The sequence below is a fragment of the Anabrus simplex genome, chromosome 5, assembly GCF_040414725.1.
Source record: "Anabrus simplex isolate iqAnaSimp1 chromosome 5, ASM4041472v1, whole genome shotgun sequence".
Taxonomy (NCBI): domain Eukaryota; kingdom Metazoa; phylum Arthropoda; class Insecta; order Orthoptera; family Tettigoniidae; genus Anabrus; species Anabrus simplex.
Window position 1 is genome coordinate 231,791,613 of NC_090269.1, and position 26,698 is coordinate 231,818,310.

At 41.1% G+C, this 26,698-nt stretch overlaps 1 protein-coding gene across 1 annotated transcript in view; it reads left to right on the forward strand.

Moving 5' to 3' along the window:
* Positions 1-13,668: 13,668 nt before the first annotated feature.
* The window catches only part of LOC136874791 (uncharacterized), a 41,296-nt gene continuing 28,266 nt past the window's right edge, over positions 13,669-26,698 (forward strand). The window contains exon 1 of the mRNA XM_067148463.2: positions 13,669-13,707. The gene's annotated coding sequence lies outside the window, so the exon portion shown is untranslated. The remainder of the gene's footprint in view (positions 13,708-26,698) is intronic.

Consider the following 26,698-nt stretch of genomic DNA (forward strand, 5'->3'; position numbering starts at 1 on the left):
ACCTCCTCCACCACCACCACCACAGCCAGAGGCCTCCCAGATGCCTCCTCCACCACCACCACAGCCAGAGGCCTCCCAGATGCCTCCTCCACCACCACCAGAGCCAGAGGCCTCCCAGAGGTCTCCTCCACCACCCGCGGGAAATTTGAATTTGTAAACAAAGCCACGTGCTTTTTGACAACTATCATCGACAACAACGCATCGCTAACCTCAGTACTGCCATCTTGACGGGCCTAAACCTCAGTAGTACCAACTTAACCTAACTAGCGCGAGATTTGAATTAGTAAACAAATCCACGTGTTTTTGACAGCCACGTGCTTTTTGACAGACAACAACGCATCGCCAACCTCAGTACTGCCATCTTGACGGGCCTAAACCTCAGTAGTACCAACTTAACCTAACTAGCGTGAGATAAACAAATCCACGTGCTTTTTTGACAGCTGTCATCCGCCATCTTTAAACCACAGAGCACTGTGCTGCCCTCTTTATCGCAGTAGCTGCAAATTCGTCACCTGTCATCCGCAGTGCTGCCATCTTAACGGGCCTAAACCTTAGTGCTACCAACTTAACCTCACTAGCGCGAGATAAACAAATCCACGTGCTTTTATGACAGCTGTCATCCGCCATCTTTAATCTATAGAGCACAGTGCTGCCCTCTTTAGCTACTTACCTTTGAAATGTGGCGGCGGATAATTTGAAAAATGCTTTTTGACAGCAGCCATCTTTAAGCACCGTGCTGCCCTCTTTAGCCAGATACCTTTCAAATGTGGTGGCAGGCAATTCCACATGACAGCAGCCATCTTTAATCAAGAGAGCACCGTGCTGCCCTCTATGTGGTGGCGGCAATTTGAAAAATTCTACATGCTCTTGTTTGGAAACAAACTCACGCGCTTTTTTGACAGCCGTCATCCGCCATCTTTAATCAACAGAGCACAGTGCTGCACTCTTTAGCTAGATACCTTTGAAATGTGGTGGCGGCAATTTGAAAAATTCTATGTGCTCTTGTTTGGAAACAAAGCCACGTGCTTTTTTGACAGCTGTCATCCGCCATCTTTAATCAATAGAGCACTGTGCTGCTATCATGCGGGCAATTTCGTCAGCTGTCATCCGCCATCTTTAATCCACAGAACACCGTGCTGCTCTCTGTAGTAGCGGGCAATTTGAAAAGTTCTGTTAGCTGTCATCCGTCATCTTTAATCAAGAGCGCACCGTGCTACCATCTTTAGCTAGATACCTTTGAAATGTGGTGGCGGCAAATTGAAAAATTCCACGTGCTCCTGTTTAGTAAACAAACTCACGCGCTTTTTTGTCAGCTGTCATCCGCCATCTTACATCGAAAACCTCAGTGCTACACTCTTTAGGTACATACCTTTGAAATATGGTGGCGGATAATTTAAAACGAAAATTCTACAGCAGCCATCTCTCGACGCTAATTGCACAAGATGGTGGCTATACATGACTCCTTAAAGGTGCTTATGCAAGATGGCCGCTATACATAGGTTCTTATGAGACACCCTTGGGATGCTTGCGCAAGATGGCGGTTATACATGGCTCCTTATGAGATGCCCTACGGATGCTTGCGCAAGATGGCGGTTGCTCTTATGAGGGGGCTTAAGGGTCCTTGCACGAGATGGCTAGAGACGCCCTAAGGATGCTTGCGCAAGATGGCGGACACAAGATGGCGGCTATACACGTCTCCTTATGAGACGCCTTAAGGGTGCTTGCGCAAGATGGTTGCTGCTCTTATGAAGAAAGCTAGCTTAGAGGCTAACGCGTCGTGCTAGTTCGATTCATTAAATTTGGGGCTTAAATGCAAAATGTTAAATATCTCGAAAGCGGTGCATCGTAGAGCAAAACGGACAAAAATTTTTCTGCCCAGTACCTCGGTTCGCAGTACGAGGAACAAGAAAAACATAGTCTAATGATGAGATCAACGGTTCGGTTCCTACTTAGGCCCTTTGGCATTCGCTCTGTTTTAGCTTGTATTGAAGCAAGTCTTCGTAACATGATCAGGTTTAGCTATGGTAGAGAGTATAACGTGCCGTGTAGGTTCGATTCATTAAATTTGGGGCTTAAATGCAAAATGTTAAATATCTCGCAAACGGTGCATCGTAGAGCAAAACCTGATACCTAGGTTTGCAGTATCAGGAACATGATAGCATAAGAAAAACATAGTCTAATGGTGAGATCGACGGTTCGATCCCTACTTAGGCCCAAATGTTGTCACTCGTTTATTCTATCTATAGAACGCTATAATTATTATATTATCAAGGTGACTTAAATAGTATACTTGAGTAACCTAATGTGGTATGTATCTGTCAGAGAGTGGTAATCCAGTTATTGGTAAGAATAGTGAGTCGAATTGCCGTGAATGTCCAGGTGATAATAGGCATGTATTTGTGGAGATGTTTTATGGGATTCCTGGTATTTTCCGAAGGTTTTTGAAATGCAGCTTCGAAGATGATGTGATATATTGGATGCTGCGTGTGTAATTCTGGTGAATGATTATGAGTAGTTAATGTGTATCAGTGTCGAGATCTTCTTTAGGGTGATTATGTCGTGTACTAACATAGTGAAATGCGATTATGCTGTCAGTTATGATTTTGCACGCATGTTGTTAAGAGGTTCTTCGGATACATGTGCTTGTGTATTTAGAATGATAATGGATAGCCATCGTGCACATATGAGGTAAGGTATGGTGAATGATAGGGTCGTCGAGAATAGTATGGTGATATAAATGCGGTTATTGCAACTACATGGTTTGTTGAAATAGGTACTACGGGAATGTAGTGAATTTTCGCGATTGTCAATGAACCTAGGTTGAGAAGGATTAAAATAAGATGTTCATCATGCAATCTCAAAAGGATTCTCGGATGGGCAAGCGATATGATGCACTGACGGTATTTCAAAAGTATCCCGGAGATTAAGTGCTGAGTGTGTGAGGAAATCATCGAATATTAATCCATGGCACGGCAAGAAGGTAATTTCATTTAAAGGATGAATTATTGAGAGGATCTTCGATAAAATGGCATGAATAAAACAACGAGATGTGTTGTTAAAGAGGCTAATGTCACTTGTTGCAGTACATGTTAGCATTCAGTGAGTAGTTGCTTGTAGTAATTGATTTCTTAGACAGTAGCATTTATTTTACAGGAAATCTTCGGAGAAGTAGATGCAGCGAAGTCATTCCAGTATTATCATTTATATTAATTGTGTCAGTAGTTAGACGTTGTTTATTTTAGGTACGGAGGAACAGAAGGTTCCAGATGTGTGCTGTTATTACCATGACTGATTTTACTTTATTGGAATTGTTTGGTTACTTTGGCTGGATCGTTGGGATATTCAAGTTGTACGTTAGATTGATAGATAGCTAGGCGATAGAATATGACGGATAGAATATGGGAGGACAAACTTTGGGCCAATAAGTGACAAAAATGAATTAACAAAGTGAATATTTTTCATATAATTAACTTCGTGATTGGCGGATATTTTAAAGTACTATTTAGCATTTCATTGTTTCCATTATTAAGCCTTCAGAAAATGTTATGTTGAATTTTAATTGTGGAATTGAAGAAATTACTGTCAGATTACTATTTATGATTTGTTTGAGGAGAATCAACAATATTTTATTATTTTTAATCATGTTGTCTTGTTAAGATATATTCGTTATCATTTTATTTTCGTATGAATGATTGTTTAAAGTGGAATATCCTTACAAAAATTACATTGCGTTCTTCTCATTCCATTATGTTATGATATAACATAGCCTTGTGTAGTTACGTGGAATGTAATTCTCGTCTTTTTTATGAACTTGACATTGAACAAGAAAATATAACCAGTACTCGTCGAATGTCCATACCCAAGAGTGGAATCTCTTGTAATCCGCTGACACCATCCGAGGCCTTAAAAATCAACAAAAATATAATTTCGACCACACCCACTCTCGAACGGTTGTAATATATATATATATATATATATATATATATATATATATAGAGAGAGAGAGAGAGAGAGAGAGAGAGAAACAAAAGGAATATTTATAGGTTTAAAGGACATAAGAGTGCAGTAGCCTATATCGAGCGAGTGGCTACGCGGTTTGGGTCACGTAGCTGTGAGCTTGCATAGAAACGGTATCGGTCTTTAAGTAGGCCTATCTGGAAAGCTGGATAACATGCAACAATATGGACAGGAAATCAGAGTCAGGATAGCAATGGCTAGAGAAGCATTTAAGAGAAAGAAGAGAATGTTTTGTGGTAGCCTGAATAAAGAACTGAGGAAACGTCTGGTGAATTGCTTCGTGTGTATCGTTGCTTTGTGTGAGGTAGAAACCTGGGCGATGAGGCAAGAGGATGAGAGAAGAATTGAAGCACTTGAGATGTCGATGTGGTGAAAATGGAAAATATCTATTGGAGAGATATAGTGAGGAATCAAGAGGTTCTAAAGAAAATTGGAGAGGAAAGAAGCATGCTACAGATCGCGAAGAATAGTAAAAGGAATGGGATGGGACACAATTTAAGAAGGAGATGCTTGATAGAGGAGGTAGTGGAATGATTGGTACCGAGAAAGAGATTCAGAGGTAGAATAAGATACCAGATGTTAGAGATATATGCAGAAAGAATGAAGAGGAAGGCGGAAGATAGAGAAGAATAGATAGTGATCAAGTGGAAACATGCCGCTAGGCAGAACACTAAATGATGATGACGACGAAGCCAACATTCTGCTAACAGAATCATTTAGGCCGGCACACACATCAAACCTGCCAGCCAATGAACTACAGAAGTAATAAATACTGAAGGTACAATACAACATTTTCATACAAACTTCGTGTTCGTGGCCATATATCGCGATCAATTGCGATAGTCATTACTAATCGGCTGTGAGCTAATCGGCAGCCCTGAAGATGGTTTCCCGTGGTTTCCCATTTTCACATCAGACAAATGCTGGGGCTGTTCGCTTCCTTCCAACTCCTAGGTCTTTCCTATCCCATCGTCGCCGTAAGACCTATCTGTGTCGCTGCGACGTAAAGCAAATAGCAAAGAAAACACTAATCGACCACGTTAACTCCTCAACAGAGGGCCACATTGCTGGAGGAGACCTGTTCAGAAGAATTTCACATCAATAATAACACTGGCTTAAATTTTAAACATTCTGTAATCTCGCCTAATATAACAAAATTATAGAATGCTTGTAGATGAGGAACTCCTTTAGGTAAAGAAAATCATTCTAATATTTTCTCCTTCCTTTGTATTTGGTATGCATGTGATAAGTCCATGAACTTAACTGGTTTTGTCAGCTATTCTATTATGTGATCTCTTGTATTTCAAACAAGATCATTACATTATTTCAGTCTTTAAATATTATTATTCATATGCAGGTAAGCAACATACGTGCAGCATTACAAGTGAAAAAATGTGCAGCATTGTCTGTAGTTATTGCTATTCCTGTAAATATTTGAAAGTGGACTGAGCGGATTTTGGAATCATACTTTTGAATTGTACTATCGTCTGAGTTTGAAATATATTTCTTGACTACTTCGAGTCAACGCAATTGCAATAATTAGTGCTAGTCTATCACTGAGCACAAAATTCTTACTCTACATTCTAGATCTAGATGTAAACTCATATTATCCTATAATTACCTAGAAACGCTGGCGCATTCAGTACTGTACCGGTACCTCAAACACTTGACATTAGAACGAAACATAATTATTCGATAATCATTTTCTTTTTCATCTGAATTAATAATACTAGTATTTGTTTTAAGCCCAATAACTACTTCTAGGACTTTCCGAGACGCCTAGGTGCCGGAATTTTGGCCCGTAGGAGTTCTTTGATGTGCCGGGAAATCTACGGACACGAGGCTGACGTATTTGAACACCTTTAATTACAGCCGGACTGAGTCGGGATCGAACCCGCCATCTTGAGCTTCCCACTGTATCCTTGATGCAAAAGTATTTGTGGAAATCTGAACAACTCAGTGAAACTCAGGGTAGCACAGACTATAGGCCTATTACATATAAATTATATTCCAAGATTACAGGTAAACTAGAAAGGAATGTCTGATTGATCAAAGACGCATGCACACGTATATTTGTGTGCTCAGTATTGCAGTCGCTACGTGGATTCACGCAATAAAGTCTCCTTCTCACGATACGGGATTCTCGTACAGCATACATGTAATAGGACACCAAGCAAGAAATTGAAATGTGTGAGATATGGTGACCGTAGAGGCCATAGAACAGACTTCCTCTTCACCAATCAATTGATCTACACACATGAAAGTCAGGTGTTTCCACATATTTTTATCAATATGCGCTGAAGATCCGTCTTATTGCAGACACCTTACCTGACGAACCCGCACTGGCATTACGTTAAATAGTGTAGACATAACATCCCCTATAAATAGAGTCAAGTTAGTCTGGAAGTATGTACGGCCCAATTACGTGGACACCAATTAACCCTTCTCATTGTTAATAATAAACCTGTGTTGATTACTGTGAGTCGCTTGGGCATGCGAATTTTTTGTCCGCCCACTCCGCTTTTTTTTTTTTTTTTTTTTTACATATTCCTGATACCGTCTCGTGGGAAAGTGCATTCGTCGGTAAGTAACATAAAGGTCGGGAATTGTGGCTGGAGTACGCAGCTCTGTAAATACCACTGCGTATACTACTTATTGTGAATAGCTCTTCATGCCATGCCTGAAATCCACAGGTGGTATGGATGGAGCTGCTGTTCGTGGACAATACACCAAACGTTAGCTGGAAATTTGCCTAACGCTTGTACCACTTTGCGTGTGCTGGTGGGCGGATCCCCTTCAGATCTCCGAGCGTGATGATCCACATCATGTTTTGACACCTAGCATATGACAGAAGTACAGAAGTATCGTTACAGTATTCAGAAGGCCTACGGTATTTCTCATTACCATAGTACTGTGCATACAAATGTAACAAGTACAAATAAACACAGTATACACGCCACACTTATGGGATAAATCCAGGTGGAAAATACCTCTTTGCAATTTTTCGGATTCTCTTAGCCTTCTCTTAATGTTCACGACATTAATCTATGCGGAGTATTTCTGCTGGTAAACGCATACAACTGTGCAACAGCTCTGACATTGCCATCCATTTTGCCGTATGCATGCAGTATATCGGTCATTTCCACAGTTGCGAACTGATGCATGCCTTACTGGTGTCAACAACGATTCCGCAATGCAACGCACCACAGTTGTAAACCGTAAGACTGTGGAGCGATGTCACTCATGCACAGAAAAGGTGAAGGTAGTCCATCCATCTTACGCTGGTGGCTAATAGGTGGCATAACTATTAGGATAAATAAGCAATCTAAAATACGCTTTAACGCCCCACAGCACCCTAACCATGTATATCTGGACATGGGCCCCTCTTGAGAAATTATCAGTTTGCTGTCCCACAAAAAAAAACCATTGTCTGTGTTATTATGAAATCCAATTCTTTTCAATTTTGTAACTGACGATAAATGCATATAAGACAGTGGTGATGAAACTGTTCAGAGTAGCCGTAGAGAATGGGTCGCTCCAAGTAGGGGACTGGAACGTTGCCAAATTATAAAACTCAAAATACCTAGGAACCTGGTCCAACGGCCGTAATAACCTAAAGATGGAAATTAACCAACGTATTGCCAATGCATCTAAGATATACTATGGCCTCAAGGACATCATGTCATTAACGAGCATTGTCAATAAAAACTAAACTCAAAACATATAACGCCGTCTTAGCATCAGTTTTGCTCTACGGGACAGAATCACTCAGCAAAAAAAATTTTGAAGGAAAGTTGCTGATCTTTGAGCGAAACAAAATATGAGAAATATCTTCGGACTCGTGCAGAATGAAAATGAATGGAGGCATAGGAAGAAACAAGAGCTGTTCCAGCTCGTGTACCAGCCCAAAGTGGTACAAAAATGAAGGGTAGGAGACTGTGGTGGGCAAGGCACGTGGCGCGCATGCCCGAAGGAAGGCGGATGAAAGCAGACGGTGGGGAAATCGGAGGTAACACGACCGATAGGCAGACCCAAGAAACGTTGGGAGGATGGAGTGAGAATGGATCTACAACAGCTCGGAGTCTACGACAACTGAATACATACAACACAAAACCGAACATTCTGAAAGTAAATTGTGAGGTCGGCACATGATCTCCAAAGTCCTTACTCGCTGGAAAGAACGAATTTATGTGAACCATATACTAAGCCAGATCATGTAAGCTTTGTGAAAGTGAAAGACTTTCCAATAGGTTGCGTAATCACCCAATTCAGGCAGCATTTCTCTCTTTAAAATATTATACGTGTGTTCATACTATCAAGCTACTCAACTAATTAGATAAAAGAGCATGTGCTTCTGGATGTAGCATGTGGAAGATTTCGTGTGTGGATAGCGTAGCGTGAGGTGCATCATATTTTTATTACAAAGAATGTAATCAATTACCGCGACAGCATGCTACTTTATAATGATAATTATGAAGCCAAAGAACATTCGCATTCATATTAAAAATTATGAATGTCTTAATTCCGGTAAGTTTGGCCCGTATATATAAATATTTTTAGATGCTCATGAAAGTAGTGGCGAGATTTCAATCCTGAAACTACTACTTCTTTTTCTACCGCTTTTCCCACACCTGTGGGGTCGCGGGTGTGAACTTCGTCACACACACACATATATATGTATGTATGTATGTATGTATGTATGTATGTATGTATGTATGTATGTATGTGGTTTTAGTCCTGTTTTACGGCCGGATGCCCTTCCGGACGCCAACCCTATATCGAGGAATGTATTCACTATTGTGTTTTTTTGTGGTGGTTGGTAGTGTGGTGTGTTGTCTGAATATGAAGAGGAAAGTGTTGGGACAAACACAAACACCCAGTTCCCGAGCCAGAATAATTAATCAGAGATGATTAAAATCCCCGACGCGGCCGGGAATCAAACCCGGGACCGTCTGAACCGAAGGCCTCAACGCTGACCAACTAATGAGTCAGACTAGATTTCGACCTTGAGACATTGCGAGATATAAGTGTTTGATCAAGCACAGCTGTACGAAATGATGCTGAGCACTATCTTTTATTTCGAATTATGGAAGGCCACGGTTCGAGATGCCGGTAAGAATAATTCAGAAACTTATCTATTCTAGCGTAAATAGTTGAATAGAATTCACAGTGACTTGTGAGTGCATCGAAAAATCCTCAGCCTTTTTCTAGTCATTCGACAGGGTCAGGAATGGAATTACGAAGCTTCCATCTAGCAGCAAGGAAAGGAATTGTGCCGGCTACCGAGGCCTATCGTATTCCTCTGGGGCAATGATTAATGACTGACAGAAATGATATGATATTGGAGAGTGTTGCTGGAATGAAAGGTGGCAGGGAAAACCGGAGTACCAGGAGAAAAACCTGTCCCGCTCCGCTTTGTCCAGCACAAATTGCAGATGGAGTGACCGGGATTTGAAACACTGAACCAAGCAGTGAGAGGTCGGTACGGTGCCGCCTGAGCCACGAACGCTCAGCATGTTGGATGAAACTGTGCGAATTAATCATATTAGATGCTGGAGGTATGCCATGCGAAAAGATGGAAAAAGGTTACCTAGAAGTATGGTGGACGCGCTGAGGAAGGTACAAGGAGTACGGGAAGCGAGGTTTAGATTTTAAGGTACTGGGTTAGTTGGCCGTGCGGTTAGGGGCTTACAGCTGTGAGCTTGAATCCGGGAGATAGTGGGTTCGAGCCCAACTGTCGGCAGCCTTGAAGATGGTTTTCCGTGGTTTCCCATTTTCACATCAGGCAAATTCAGAGGCTGTACCTTAATTAAGGCCACGGCTGATTCCTCCCGACTCCTAGCCCTTTCCTATCCTATCGTCGCCATACAACCTGTCTGAGTCGGTGCGACGTAAAGCAAGTTGTAAAAAAAAAATATGGCGAGAATTTAAGAATCAGAATGAGCCACAATACTAACTATTAATATGGGATCCTGGAGATGCTCTGTTCGTTCACAATGGCCTGTAAACTAAACGTAGCACTCCATCGTATTTCACACCAGTTCTCAGGTATTTATCGCGCGTGCTCCTGGTTCAGCCTCTCTCTTCTTACATGTCTTTATTCTATTGCAGTCTTTCCGTTGTTATATTCTCTTTTACTAGATTTATCTATCCCCTCCTAGGTCTTTCTAGTGAGTTCATTTCTTAATCTGATCGAACTAGTACGGTCATTACGTTACCTCTGTTTCCTTTAGGACTCGAACCACTTCATCTTTTCGCCTTATTTTCACAACTCCTCCTCTACCTTTTATGCATTTATGAACTGTACTTCTTTAAAACCAACTCTGCCTAGCCGAGACGCGATTTCTTCAGTCGGTTTCGAGCGCTTGTCAAAAGATGAGAAATGTACAAACGAGTCTCCTATTTATGGGCAAACATATAGCCCTCGTGTTCACTCAGTCTCGGCCACGTAACTACACCACTTAGTACAAGACAATTGTGGAAACCCATGAAAGCTTCACATAAAATTGTCCTGAGTTCGGTTCACAGCTTTGGCATGGAGGATTCATATTCTGTAGAACTGGGTGCACTCAACGTCGTGAGGATAAATGTTTAGATAAGTGGGTTGAAACTCCACCCTCGGCAAAGTTTTCCATTTTATCTATCTCACTGGAGTGTTTTATGTCTGAAAGACCGTCCAAATTCACGCAGGATCATTAACATTCATTATACAGCACGAGTAACAAAAGAATGCGTTCTACATAACTGTTCAGCATACTTAAGAAAGGGGAGGAAACGTTTTCCCTTGATACACCTGTTTGTTCCTGTATCTCTTTTATTCTTGAGTGCCGGGCTGAGTGGCTCAGACGGTTGAGGCGCTGGCCTTCTGACCCCAACTTGGCAGGTTCGATCCTGGCTCAGTCCGGTGATATTTGAAGGTGCTCAAATATGTCAGCCTCGTGTCGGTAGATTTACTGGCACGTAAAAAATCTCCTGCGGGACAAAGTTCCGGCACCTCGGCGTCTCCGAAAACCCGTAAAAGTAGTTAGTGGGACGTAAAGCAAGTAGCATTATTTATTATTCTTGAGTGACTTTTAAATTAGGTCGTGGTGGTCAGTTTAATCTACTTTCAAAAGTGTATTTTCCGTCATTTCTTAAAATATTGCAATATTAATAGTATTCATTGTGTAAAACTAATCTAAACACCTTATAATTAAAACACTTATCAACTCTTAAAATCACATTCATGACTCGACTAGTCACTACTCTAAATAAAACGTGTATTTTTCCGCTGTCTTGGCGGTCATAGCATAGATAAAATAATACTTGGGAATACGATGCTTCTCCTACAGCATCCCAGTCGTATACAAAACTGAAATGAAATATTATACCCTTTATATTGTTTGCTGTATTTTATGATTCAGGATATAGATTTGGCATTCCCTAATACATTCTATTAATTGTCAACAAGTAATCCAGGTTTAAATAGGTATAATAATAAGGTATATTTAATCACAACGAAATTGTTGAAATGTCACAGTATTGTGGGCATCACACCCGAGGACTTGGCCTAAATTCTCTTTCACCTGCACAACCCTCTGAAGTTAACAACAACTCTTCACAGAATCCTCTTGCTCGGCCATTGTAGAAGCGACTTCGGAGTGAATGCCTGGAAGATTACTCATTTACAGGCCTACTACTTCCTTTCCGTCCTAAACCCAGTTCGTTGTAATAAGTAATATTGAAATAACGCAGTTATATTTCTCTCATTTACACACACACTAAGTACATGACACTCTCCCCTGCAATAGCCCAACCCCAAAACTCAATTAGAAAAGACAATAAAAGCAACCAAATATTCTTCTATCAGACCGTGATCAGTATATTATTGTGGCAGGAAACTAAGTATGAGTTCACATTTATTTACTTCTCCGTAAAATGGCCTGTGTATTTCTAGGAGCGGCTGTAGTAAGTATAAACCATACTGAGTGGCTCGAATGGCAGAGCTGTGGTCTCCTGAAGTCCTGTTGCCTAGTTTGACCACAATTCAGTCCATTTGTAGATTCACTGACACTTAAACGAATTCCTTAGAGACAACATTTTGACAGCTCGGTATCTCCGAAAACCGTAAATGCATTCAGTGGGACATACAACCAATACTATTTTTAAAACGAATTAATTATTGAGTATTTAATACTGTTACTTCAGTATAATGTTGGAATAGGTACTCCTCGGAACTCCGAACAGTATAGGTCCTCAGTTATGTTATGGAGTGTGATTAAATTTACTCGGGTGCGAAGTTGCATGGAATGAAATGAAAATTTTTGATCGGTTCATCATTTCCTATAAATGAATGTAGAAGATACATGATGAAATTTCAACGGGATATAATATAAAATTCCACTTCACTGGACTAAATTCTTTCTTTTGTGTTATGTTACTTATTGAGTATTTTTAACCTGACCCGTAGATTACTTGTGAGACTTGAAAGTTTTATTCTTGCTTAGTATTAAAAATAATAATAATAAATAATTATAATGTTATTGGCTTTACGTCCCACTAACTAATTTTATAGTTTTCGGAGACGCCGAAGTGCCGCAGTTTAGCCCAGCAAGAATTCTTTACGTGCCAGTAAATCTACCGACACGAGGCTGACGTATTTGAGCACTTTCAAATACCACCGGACTAAGACAGGATCGAACCTGCCACGTTGGGGTCAGAAGGCCAGCGCCTCAACCGTCTGAGCCACTCATCCCGATAATAATAATAATAATAATAATAATAATAATAATAATAATAATAATAGTGGCTTTATGTCTTACTAACTACTATGATGGTTTTCGGAGACGCCGGGGTGCCGGAATTTAGTCTCGCAGGAGTTCTTTACGTGCGAGTAAATGTACCGACACAAGGCTGATGTATTTGAGCACCTTCAAATACCACCGGACTGAGCCAGGATCGAACCTGCCAAGTTGGGGTCAGAAGGCCAGCGCCTCAACCATCTGAGCCACTCAGCCCGGCTCTTGCTTATTTATTGGAGGAAAAATCACACTCATATGGCCATCAAAAGTTGTATCTTAGAATCGATCCACTCAACTTCGCCTCCGTAATCCTCCCATGGTACAATTTCTAGTATTTTCTTCTTCCTAGTCTTTTCCCCAAATACTCGGGGTAAGCACTACACGTGGACTAAGTCCAGTTTTACGTCCCGGTGTCTTTCTTGACACCAAACCTGCTTGGAGGGATGTTTTCATTATTGCGTGTGTCTGTGTGGAGGCTGGCTTGAGAATGAAGAGGTGTGTATTAATATGAACACCAACATCCACCCCCCAGCCAGAGGATTTAAGTACAGGAGGATAAATTCACCGACCCGATAGGAATTGGAACCCGGGTCCCTCTCAATCGAAAACCACCATACTGACTATTCAGCCAAGGAGCCATGTGGTACCGGTATATGATAGGGATGTCTGCGAGTGCTCTAGTTCCGAGAGACGTTGGTCCAGCCTTGTACTTGCCCGTCTTCCTCAAGCAGCTGTGGTGCGACCTTCAGGTTTTCTTCGGCAGTTTGGTGTTGTCAGAGGGGAGGCTAATCGAGGTTACAATGGCGTCGCAGTCTCTCCACTGGTATATAAGGAGTAGTGCGGCGTGCTGAGAGAGTTTCAGTCAGTGTTGTGCCAGTGCTCGAACAGGGAAAGTTGAAGACAGCACCAGGTGAGTGGAACATTCACTCAGCAGCCAGGATATCACGGTTTAGCCAAGGGCGTACCTCCTCCTCATGGGAGAGCAAGTTGACTTGAGTGGCCATTCTTCTTCGCTTTAGCATCTGGAAATTAAGTTCACCCGCTCTGCATTGCCATAAGGAGTCCGCTATACTCCAAGATGGTGCGGATTTTATGAACATACTTGATCGTTATTTGTTCATAAAACACATCTTATGTTAGATGGCATTCTTCAAAACATCGGCAAGATATTTTTGATTTTTGCTGATGATTTAACGGAGGCTGCATAGCTGAGGCATCAATGCTCGGTTCAACCGGAAGCCCGTAGGCTCGATTCCCTCTTAGTATTGAGGCTACCTCTCCCAGTGTTCTCATGGCCTGCATGGAGTAGACTTTGCTTTGCGTTCCTAGTGTCGTACTAACGCAAACAGGTTTACAGCAACGATGGAATAGGAAAGGGCTAGGGCAAGGAAGGAAGCGATCGTGGTCTTATTAACATATAGCTCCATCATTTGTCTGGTGTGCAAATGGTAAACCACGTATTTAGGGCTGCCGGATGGTGAGGTTCGAATTCAACACCCCCGAATGCAAGCTCCCAGCTATGCAAGCAACTCACTCTGTGTCCTATTTAAACATTCGGACTGAGCGGCTCAGATGGTAGAGCCCAAGTTGGTGGGTTCGATACCGACTCAGTCCACTGGTATTTGAAGGTACTGAAATATGCCAGCCTCGTATCAGCAAATTTTTTGGTCCGTAAAATAACTCACGAGGGACATAATTCTGACACCTCGGCATCTCCGTGCTTAAAAAACGTTAGTGGTATGGAAAACCAATAGCATTGTTATGAGATGTCTATAGTGTTCAATATACCCATGATCGACAAGTTCTTCATTCTTATTAAGAACAATAATAAATAAATGATATCATAGTCTAGTTTTAAAGTATGATGGTACTCTAGAAGAACTTTTTTTTTTGTTATTTGCTTTATGTCGCACCGACAGAGATATGCCTTATGGCGACGATGGGATAGGAAAGGCCTAGGAATGGGAAGGAAGCGGCCTTGGCCTTAATTAAGGTACAGCCCCAGCATTTGCCTGGTGTGAAAATGGGAAACCACGGAAAACCATCTTCAGGGCTGCCGACAGCGGGATTCGAACCCACTATCTCCCGATTACTGGATACTGGCCGCACTTAAGCGACTGCAGCTATCGAGCTCGGTGGAAAAACATATAGTTTGATATTATTGAAGATATAAATATTAGGGAACAATGTGCTAAATATGTACTTCACTTAAATCTGTGCCCATACATCGACTAAGCACTAAATTGTATGAGGATAGATAAACTAACCATACACAATGGTAAATACGGTTAGACAGTCCCTTCTGTTCCCAAGCTGGTGGGTTCGATCCTGACTGATGCCAGTGTCATTTGGGGGTATTTAGATGCTAAAACCCCTTGTCGGCTTCAAGCTCATTAAGGAACACCAGTGAGGAAAAATTTCGACACGCTGACGTCCCTTAAAATGTATAGCAATCGAAGGGACCTTAAGGGAATAACAGTATTACTTATTAGGTTATATCATCGGTTAACTGTCTTTAGCCACCGTTGATTAAACGGCGGAAGGGAACCTAATGGATTATGACGAGACTCTGTATTTACTGATTTCAAGAAGATACTCATAGAAACAGAAGAGAGCGTAGTGATAGATATAAACAGTGTTCAGAGTAGTTGGCTGTTCGAAGAGCTGCTAAGGTGCTCGTTCCCTTGGACAAGGATGCAGATCAAAACTCACTACTGTTTTAGCTTTTAGATTTGAATTTAAGTATAAATACAGTCTGCTGGTATTTAAAAAATATTAAGTATGGTACGATAGATTCATTTCGGCACATTTAGTGACACGTTGAAAAAATCCCTCTCCAAGTCAAAACTTCTGGTGCCACCGAAGACAGTACAGTAGTTAAAGGTGCAGGATATTATTACTATAGCACCAGGAGATGATTTCTTTGTTCCCAGAGGCTTTCTGGATGAATACCGAAGTGATGCTAGATAGGCATAGTCCATAATGAAGATATGTGGGGAAACTAGGCTAAATCTGCAATACTGAGGCAAAATTTAGTATGACGTATTTTGACAATTATCAAAATATTTTGTATACACTGGAACAACTGTCACTTATGATATATGTATTTAGTATGTCAAAACAATATTATAATTTACTTTCTCAGTTAATTCACTTAACTGTTATACTTTGGCTAAGTAGGGATAATTCCGCAGTATGATAGGCTGATTCCGCACTAGTCCGTGAATTCATTGGCAATGACACTGCAAATAATACTACTTGGAAGTGGTAAAAGGTATTGTAGAAGTACTCGCGTTAATGAGGCTTGTCTTACATATACAGTGAAGAGGATAAGTACTGAAGTTTCTTGATATTATCACCAAAGAGATCCACTGAAAAATGTACAACCTTTACTACCAGAGCACAGAATGTTTAGAGGACGTAAGAAGCAGATCAGACCTTCTCCTCACGCTGGGCTAGAGCCGAAGTGGAGTTCCATTTCAGTTTCTGCGCATTTAACCATATTGTGGATGTAGCCAAGCCTCCCCTATGTATTTTTCTCTCTTGATAGATGTTGAGTTTACAGGTTGTGGGATGACTCAGTGACATTGTCGCTAGTTTTCTTTATTTGTACTGAGATAGCCCGGGATTGGCATATTAGACTCGGAATGAAAATCCCACATCTAATTAGGAACTTTTATATCACGTTGAATGTAGTGCGGATTTCAGTTTAATTAGAAGGAACATCTTTAATTTAAAACAGATACAGTCTATGTGCAATTTGGTAGGCTTAGTCGAAATTATTCTTTTTTGCAAGCTATAGGATCATATAGGTTTTTATATTTATTCTCACAGTCAGTGAGGATTTTCTTTTAACAGATTATGGAACTAAACCAACATAACTACCACCTTATAATGGTATTTTTACCCCCATTGTATCTACTTTTTTCTCAGTTGCTAGTAGCTGAAGGAGGATGCGTAAATTGGTTGAAATTGCTCCGACATGGCAATTTCTGTTTCTGAATCTGGTTCATGTTATTTATAAGTTCATTGTGTCTTTACTGGAATACTAAAAAAGAAACAGTACGGCCATATACGACGGAAATAAAACATTACCGGAACATTAGGAAATATTAGGTAACAAATTCTATAGCCAAAGTCACAAAGAAACATTTTCATCAAGATTTCTCATGTCAATCACTACTCCTTCTGTGTGTATGTCATATTTCTCTAGCCCATACTTCTCAGAGGAATCCATATGTTTATAACTGGGTACTAATGATATCTTGAATCAAGAAATGGCAGCCGAGCAATGACTATATTTAGCACTCAGAATTGATATAATTTCGAGAATTTCAAAAGCGCATCACCAAATGTACGTATTGTAGGATGTTACATATTTTTGCGAATTTCAATATTATATAACATTTATTTTAATGATTTCTTTTCATACCGACCCTAGGTCGCGCGTATTGTGAAACAGTAGTTATTTAAAAACATGAAAGATACAAGGAATCGTTGTCAAATTTATTAAGTAGTTCATTGATCGTACCCAACCTTTTAATTGCGATTAATATGTATTAATATGTATATCCTGCTTTAGGTAACAGGTGTCTTAACTACTTCACAGATTATAACCATCCCATAATAGGTCTTCCTCTGGTTCTCTTACCATCTATAGCTGAGTTCATTGCTTTTCCAGTTACTGTAGTCTATTTTCTATCATCTACATTTGTTTTTGCCTATTCATTGTGAATACGTTTCTGCCATTATTTTCACTTGTTCTTATCATTATTGACCTAGTGTCTTTGTTAACAACGGTTAAATGAATAAAATATCTCTTAATTACCCAGCTTTCAATATTATTTAGTAAAGCCATTCTGAGCACATCATTTGCTCACTGTGGATCAACGTCATTACTCTTCCCATATCCTGATTCAACGTCTCTCACTGTATTTACATCCTATGAGTTACATATCCAAAATATAAGGAATACTATTTCAATTTCGTATTTCCTGTCATTCGATTTTCTCAGGTCTCCTGCAGCCATAGCTCTTGTCTGGGAAACGCTGTTGATTACACACACTTCATTTTCAAAGAGTACCTGAATGAAAGAAGACCGGATTATTTGTTTCCATTACAGTGCTTTCAGTTGTCCTGAAACAGTTCATTGTTGGGCCACGTAAAGCGCCATTGTTTCGTTATTCCAGGACAATTTCTTCGTTCGCGAAAATAAGTTCTTCTCTGTAAGTTCCAAAACAGTTAAAAAAATTATATTGTATAGCATTTACAAAATTATTTTGTATTTCATTCATCTTGTAAGCTACACTCTTTATGCACAAAGTCAAACAGTGGGTTCGTACCCATCACAGTGTAACGCATTAACCAATGGTGTTATCCTAAAACATTTAGCAATTTTAATACTGTATAAAGCCATAAATACCTGAATTCGACCAAATGGGGCCAAGCCGTTTTTTCAGCGTGACCTTCAATTATAATAATGAGAGCCAGATGTTTGTCTGTCGTTCAGAATGAATCTCCCCGATTGGGATATATCCTGCGATCAAGAATAGAACTCTTCATACGTTATCCACAGATGCAGCTTCGGTCATAGCTGAAACATGAATACTCACGTAATTTGTGCAGTTTTGAATACAAAAATTGAGGGTTTTCCTAACCGTTGGTTCTCGTTTACATGGGACTGTAGAGTCAAAACTGAGAGACATCCACTATAAAATGATTTAAATTTATGTATTGGGCGATAAAACAGACGTAAACAAAAAGTACAAGCTTGCAGTTTTATATGACGATTGGTAATTTTGTGATCATTAATCCCGGGACGTACAATTATACGTGAAATATAAATCACAGAGTGGTGAGTTTTCAACTATCAGGCACCTTAAAATGTGAATTAATCTGCATGCTCACTTGTACAGGTGAACACTCCGAAGAATGATCTGTAATATTAAGATGAGAAACCCAGGTTCGATTCCAGGTTCGGTTAAATTCATTGGTCGCTCTAACCTCCCTAAGGCTTTGCGCGCTTCTTCTTATTCCTCGTCCTGGCCCTTGCCAGTTATTTGAGATATCTTCCCTGGCGCTAGCCTCATCTGGAGGAATGAACTCACTATTGTGTGATGTGTTAGGTGTAATAAAGAGGTATGTATTAAGACGAACACAAATACCCCATCCCTGAGTCTGAAGAATTAATCAAACACGGCTAAAATGCTCTGATCGGGAATCGAGTCCAGAACTCTCTGTACCGATACCCGCCACAGTGACCACTAAGCTAAGGAACGAACAGAGGTTTTTAAACGTTTAATTCTGGTAAATCTTTGGAGAAGGTGGTCCCTGTATTCTAGAGGTAACGTGCCAGAATCTTGTTCAGAGGTTCCGGTTTCAATTACAGGTAGCTCTAGGAATTTCCAATCTCGTACCGAAGATTGAAATGGGGTTCAACCTGCCTCATGAATACACGTCAGGAGCTGGCTCGTGCCATGTATCCCGTCAAGAAACCCAAGCAATACATTTGCAGGTTGACCTCGTGGCACTCCAATATCCACAGTCCATCTGTCTGGGCAGCAGTCGTCTTGACTCTTAATGGACGATATATACCACAGGTCACTGTCATGTTTGAGTATGTCATTTCAAATTCCAGGTCCAAAATCTGGTTATAAATAACAGCAATTAGGCTACAACCTCTACAAGAGCAATGCAATAGCACGTTTTTGGTGAAAAGGTTCACGACCGGGCGAGTTGGCCATGCGGTTAGGGGCGCTCAGCTGTGAGCTTGCATCCGAGAGATAGTGGGTTCGAGCACCACTGTCGGCAGCCCTGAAGATGGTTTCCCATGGTTTCCCATTTTCACACCAGGCAAATGCTGGGGCTGTACTTTAAGTAAGGCCACGGCCGCTTCCTTCCCACTCCTAGGCCTTCACTACCCCGACGTCGCCATAAGACCTATCTGTGTCAGTGCGAAGTAAAACAACATATTAAAAAAGTCTCACGAAAAGAAACAAGTCATAATCGACATTTGAACACTAAGACAGTCAATCACATTGAAATTCACCCGCAGTTGCAGTTGACGCCCATTCTCCTGCAGTTGTTGGGCTTGGCTTTAATAACAAGGACCATTTCACAGCAACTTGAGCAGAAACCCTCCCTCTTACTACAGCGATTAGACCGTTTGCGCTCGTTTGGGTGTAGACCAGTTTCCTAGTCAAGATAAACTTTCTCTTTCTATGGCAGGCGGCGTGCAGAACAGAACTGGGCCACTCGAGAGGGGCAGTGACCGGCCGTACCACAGGCAACTGGGACACTGTAGGAGATGGTCCGTACGGCTTTCACTGGACCACGCTCCGCACATTACGAGAAAATATGTGCGTCGCTTTCACTTAACATCCCACATTATTACGTTGAAACCTTCAGGCGACAGGTGCTCATTGATCGTCACGAGTGAAGGTGACATTCCATCCGATATCCTCAGTCGAATTTTCTGCCTCCTTTGCCACGTTTTATACCACTGTGTTAGTAGAACGTTGTAGTATTCTGATACAATGAATTTAACACATAACAAGGGTGACGAAAAACTCCATTTTCACATTTCTTAAGTAAGAAATGATACTCGCCGTCTGTGCACAAGATTTCAGGATTGAATGCCGACTCGTCTATTGTTATCTAAGAGTAGTCCGGCTCCATGGCTAAATGGTTAGCGTGCTGGCCTTTGGTCACAGAGGTCCCGGGTTCGATTCCCGGCAGGGTCGGGCTGGGTGTAGGCCTATGTCTCGTCTTCATCATCATTTCATCCTCATCACGAAGCGCAGGTCACCTACGGGTGTCAAATCGGAAGACCTGCATCTGGCGAGCCGAATATGACCTCGGACACACCCGGCACTAAAAGTCATACGCCATTTCATTTCATCTAAGAGTAGCTAAATGAGAGGAGTCATATCAAGCGATTTACTATCACATTAAAGGACCCACTTCAGGACGAAATACCAATGCTGTACTCTAGATTCTTTTAAGATTGATTATAGGTGGGAAGTTGAACACACAGCCTAGCATTACTATTGTTATTGACAGCATTTCACACGTCAGGCTCTATAGACAACTAGATAGCATGCTAGCTTTGGTTCAAGCGGTCCCTGGTTCGATTCCAGGCCAAGTCGGGAATTTTAAACCTAACTGGTTATTTATTCTGCCTCGGGAGCTGGGTATGCAGGAGAATGGGAAACGGTGGGGACCAGCCCCTCTGCCTCCCGAATGTATAGCTGCCGTCTTCAAAATTACATTTCGTCCTCCCATCCTCACAGACTGAGGCCTCTCCTGAGTTCACCCGCCATTACGGATATTAGTTGTTCTTATCATGATAGTTCACAACATACAGTATGTGCTCTTATAAACACTTTGTATCTAAAATTTATTCTTAAAGCTTTACATCGACCAGATGTTTGACCGCAGTTTGTCGCGAACTTGTCTCCTGCTCAAAAGCATCATGGCATCGATTACTGGCACGATCGATCGATATGACACCAGGCGAGTTGGCTGTGCGGTTAGGATCGCGCAGCTGTGAGTTTGCATCCGGGAGATAGTGGGTTCGGACCCCACTGTCGGCAGCTCTGAAGATGGTTTTCCGTGGTTTCCCATTTTCACACAAGGCAAATGCTGGGGCTGTACCTTAATTAAGGCCACGACCGCTTACTTCCCATTCCTAGGCCTTTCCTATCCCGTCGTCGCCATAAGACCTATCTGTGTCGGTGCGACGTAAAGCAAATAGATCGATATGTCTTAAAGTTCCTTTGGCGCCTCTATGCTGCCCCACTAACATTAAGCACCAATGATATGGATAAGCTTATCAAAGAGTCAGATCCCTCTGTGAATCAGTGATGACCTCCGGCTCCCAAAATCGCAGGTTCAAACCCAGCAGAAGTAATCGTAAAAATGTCCATCCGACACTTCATGCCGTTCGATGTCGACATGTAAAAGATCTCTGGTGACATATTTGGTGTTCACCCAACAAAATTAATTAAATCTCTGTCATAGATCATCCAAGAGAGATCCGGTGTACTCCTTCACCTGGTAGAGTAAAACCGACCGGGCGAGTTGGTCGTGCGGTTAGGGACGCGCAGCTGTGAGCTTGCATCCGGGAGATAGTGGGTTCGAACTCCACTGTCGGCAGCCCTGAAGATGGTTTGCCGTGGTTTCCTATTTTCACACCAGCCAAATATTGGGGCTTCTTTCCCATTCCTAGGTCTTTCCTATCCCATCGTCGCCGTAAGACCTATCTGTGTCGGTGTGACGTAAAGCCACTAGCAAAAAAAAAAAAAAAAAAAAAAAAGAAAAGAGTAAAACCAAACATCATGATTGACGCGTAGACAGCCTAAACGGCAGCTAAGGCCATATTATTATTATTATTATTATTATTATTATTATTATTATTATTATTATTATTATTATTATTATTATTATTGAAGGGGCCCTCAGAAGTTTTACTCCAATTTTCTTAAACCGTTCTAAATTTGTAACAAAAGTATGTACGCTTCTTGGTTATTCAGTCATATTACTGATGCTGTTCGACTCCCTGTATACTCAAGTGCATATAATATTGTTCCTATAGTCTAATTGGTAATTCTTCCCTACTCCAGAATTTATTTCTTCCTGAAGTTTTTCATCACTCACTTTAAAAAGGAAAATACCTTCTTCAAGTTGTGGAGCACCTATGCCAGTCATAAAAAGCCTAAACCCTAACCACATCATTAGGGGCTTTGTTCTACCAATACGACTTCTTTCTAGCCAGGGGGCCTGCAGCTATTGGAGTGACGCGCTATCAGCATGATAAAATCCTTATCCGCATTGCTTGACTTTCTTGACAGGGCCTGATGCGTCTCATTTCAGACAGCATCTAAGTTCGTTTCACGAGGCTGAAAATAAAAATCCACTCCAGCCTCTGGCTAAGGATTAAAATCTTTGGACAAGTTCGGTTTCGAATCTGTGGTCCCTGGCTAAGAGGCAGATACGTAACATCAATGCACTTGTTTATGCTCAGTATAGAATCTAATAATTCCAGTTAACAGATTCCAGTTACATACATTCCAGAACAGAAATCACAATAACGCAAAGTTTCCATTATAAACACAGAAATGACCTTTGAAGTCCTAAATCTCTCATAAGAAACGACAATAAGTATATATTTTTGTCATGAACAGAGATAAGATTGTAAAGTCCGGCTCCATGGCTAAATGGTTAGCGTGCTGGCCTTTGGTCACAGGGGTTCTGGGTTCGATTCTCTACAGGGTCGGGAATTTTAACCACAATTTGTTAATTCCGCTGGCACGTGGGTGTGTGTGTTGACTTCATTATCATTTATTCCTCATCACGACGCGCAGGTCGCCTACGGGAGTCAAATCAAAAGACCCGTACCTGGCGAGCCGAACCCGTCCTGGGACCTCCCGGCACTAAAAGCCATACGACATTTCATTTCAGATTGTAAACGAGGAAGAAGTGGGGTAAATGTAAATTCTAGTTTATAGTAGGACGATGTTCAGCCAGAGTTTGTACTCTCGAATAGTGTCAAGCACAATTATAATAGTTATAAAGAAGCTCACTTATGATACTATGAATTATGGAGCACCTGGAAAAAAACCATAACTACTTATCTATTTTACATCTTACTCAAATGTTACAAAGTGTGAGTAAGATGGTACCTCGACCAAATATTATTTCCTTGGGATTGTGGAGCACCCTTCTCTAAATCAAGCTAACCCTTAATGTACTGGGAAGGGGGTGGAATACCCTTTCAGACTCTTTTCGTTTATAAAGCCTACTCCATAAGGTAATAATACCTCTACTATTCCAACAGGCATGGAGTCTGTTTACTTTCTCTGATGGCACACTGAACTCGGCGTTCGCTTTGTTTAGCGTTTCACTGCTCTTGACCTTCAGCTGCTCTTCCTGCCTGAGGCTTGACGTATAAGGCAGCCTCCTAATATGGCAATACAGTGAGAGAAAATTCGTGTCTCTCTTATTATGGCAAGAGAGAAGAGTAGTTTACATTTCTTAAATACTGCTTTAGAAAATACGTAATTAATGTTCATAGTAACAAACACGCTCAGAGTATAAGAAGAATCCAAATAATTATTGTGAATTTCCGAAAACAAGGACTTCTAAGCGTGACATTACAAATGCAGTCTCGGACAAGTCCAGTCTTTCAGTTTTAGTATAATAACAAAATAGAAATATTAGGCGTCGTGATATATGGATTCGTTACAGAAGAGACTTCAATGCGCCGGTAGAAACCGAACTTCTTACTAATAATGTTGTTGGCTTTACGTCCTACTGACTACTTTATTTACGAGCTTCGGAGACGCTGAGGTGCCAAAATTTAGTCCCTCAGGAGTTATTTTACGTACCAGTAAATCTACCAACACGAGACTGGCTTATTTTTAAGTACTGCCGGACTGAGCCAGGATTGAACCTGCCAGGTTGGGAACAGAAGGTCGGCGCCTCAGCCGACTGAGTCACTCAGCTCGGCGAAACTTCTTCCTTTAAGTAGATAAGTGAACTAATTCTAAGTTTCACAAAACCACACCAATGTTAGTTCCATACCTGTAAGTTGTGGTCTACGTTGCATTTGTCGTAAAAGTATACGTCACCTTGCATATTACATGTAAGACAAGGGACTGATGGTCAGGATATCTTTCTCCCTATACTGAAGCAAAAGTGAATTATTGAAATTAAAGTAATGAGAGTAAGGAGTGTGAAAGTAAATGTAAAATGAAGGCTTCTTAAAGACAAAAATTATTTTCCTTATGTCCGGCTCCATGACCAAACGGTTAGCGTGCTGGCCTTTGGTCACAGGAGTCCCGGGTTCGATTCCCGGCAGGATCGGGAATGTAAACCATCATTGGTTAATTCCGCCGGCACGGGGGGCTGGGTGTGTGTGTCGTCTTCATCATCATTTCACCTCATCACGACGTGCAGGTCGCGTACGGGAGTCAAATAAAAAGACCTGTACCTGGCGAGCCGAACATGTCCTCGGACACTCCCGGCACTAAAAGCCATACGCCATTTCATTTTCATTTCTTTTCCTAATTAAGATAAGGTAGGTCAATTTTGCATTACCAATCTGAAACAAAAATGTGCGTAATAATATGCAATTTCTTCTTCTTCTTAATCTGTTTACCCTCCAGGGTCGGTTTTTCCTTCGGACACAACGACGGATCCCACCTCTACCGCCTCAAGGGCAGTGTCCTGGAGCTTCAGACTTTAGGTCGTGGGATACAACTGGGGAGAATGACCAGTACCTCGCCCAGGCGACCTCACCTGCTATGCTGAACAGGGTCCTTGTGGAGGGGTGGGGAGATTGGATGGGAAGGAAGGGGCCGTGGCCTTAAGTTAGGTACCATACCGGCATTTGCCTGGAGGAGAAGTGGGAAACCACGGAAAAACACTTCTAGGATGGCAGAGCCGGGAATCGAACCCGAACCTGCAGGGGTGGCAGGTAATCACGCTAACAACTACACCACAGAGGCGGACAATATGTAATTTATGAAAATAAATGTTTGTAGCATGGTTTCTTCCGTCAGTATATTCATAAATACCGGTAATGTTGAAGATGCCATTCTCAGAATGAAATTGTTACGCTTTGCTTTTCAGTATCAGTATCGTTTTATCAGTAAATGTTAATGAGAAATGAATGTATGCTCTATTTGCGACTAATGGCAAAGAGAGCTTTGAGCTGAAGTGTAAATTAGTGTAAATTCGAGCGATTATGCACGATGTGTGACATGTAGTTTGCGTGTTTATTTTTCAATATTCCTTATCCCGCCATTATATGATGCACATGTCTTCCAACGCCCTTCCCACTTACCAGAAAAAATAAAAAGTTTATGTTTCTAAATAAACTGAAAATATTAAAACCTTAAATATTCAGTAAAAACGTCCATTACCCCCATTATTTCTGATTAAGGAAGCGTACTACACGGAGTTAATTAAATGCATTTTTCTCAAATAAAGTAATTGCGTAGTTCTTTGCTATTTTTCTGGCATTTGAAAGCCTTAGAGTGTCCCACAAACGCTTCAGAGAAAACGGAAATGGAATATTTCAGTCTGAAATTTATTGAATCAACTTTTGTTAGAAAGTAAAAATTTAAATAAAAAGACGAACTATTTAAACGTGCAACTCCCGGAATGTTATTTTTATCGCTGCTCTTTTCTGTCATAATTATTACTTACTTGTTGGTAAAGTGAACATGTAGTACCTCCCGGCCTGCCAACCTAGCGGTGAAAGAGAGGCTGTCAAGAAGAGAAAATCGTCCAAGGCTCCGTGTAGGCGCATTCTCACGAATTACTTCTTGATGCGCACACCTTTCCCTTTTGGATCATTCCCTGTCCTTGAAAACATGCTTGCGGTAACAGATCAAGTGTACGGTTGCGACTGTCCTTTGAATGTATAATGAGTATCCTGTTATTAAATAGCGAAAGCTGTCTATAGATTTTCTTCTGATTACCGAATACTTTCTTTAGTTGAGGTGAAGAAGCTGTGGCTGTGGTCAGATCATGAGACTAGTTAATCTAGATTGTAAAAGACGATGTCTTCTCTTCTCATTAGTTTCTATGCGGGTTAATACAGTTGAAAACTCAAGTAACAAGTAGAATAAAACAACTTTAGTTTTATTCCTTAAATACAAGCGAGGTCGTTTTACGTGACTATTATTGTCTTTTTTACAGTTACTTGACTTTTACTTTTACTGTTACTTTTACGTGACTTTGAGGCACAGGGACATGGTATTTCATTTAATTTGCATTGGATGGGATGTACTCGTCTATTCGGCCTCCACCGGGAAGTTTGGCATGTACCGGTTACGACTAATATTCTTTATGACATCTAACATTCAAATTCATAATCGAATGATATGATGATA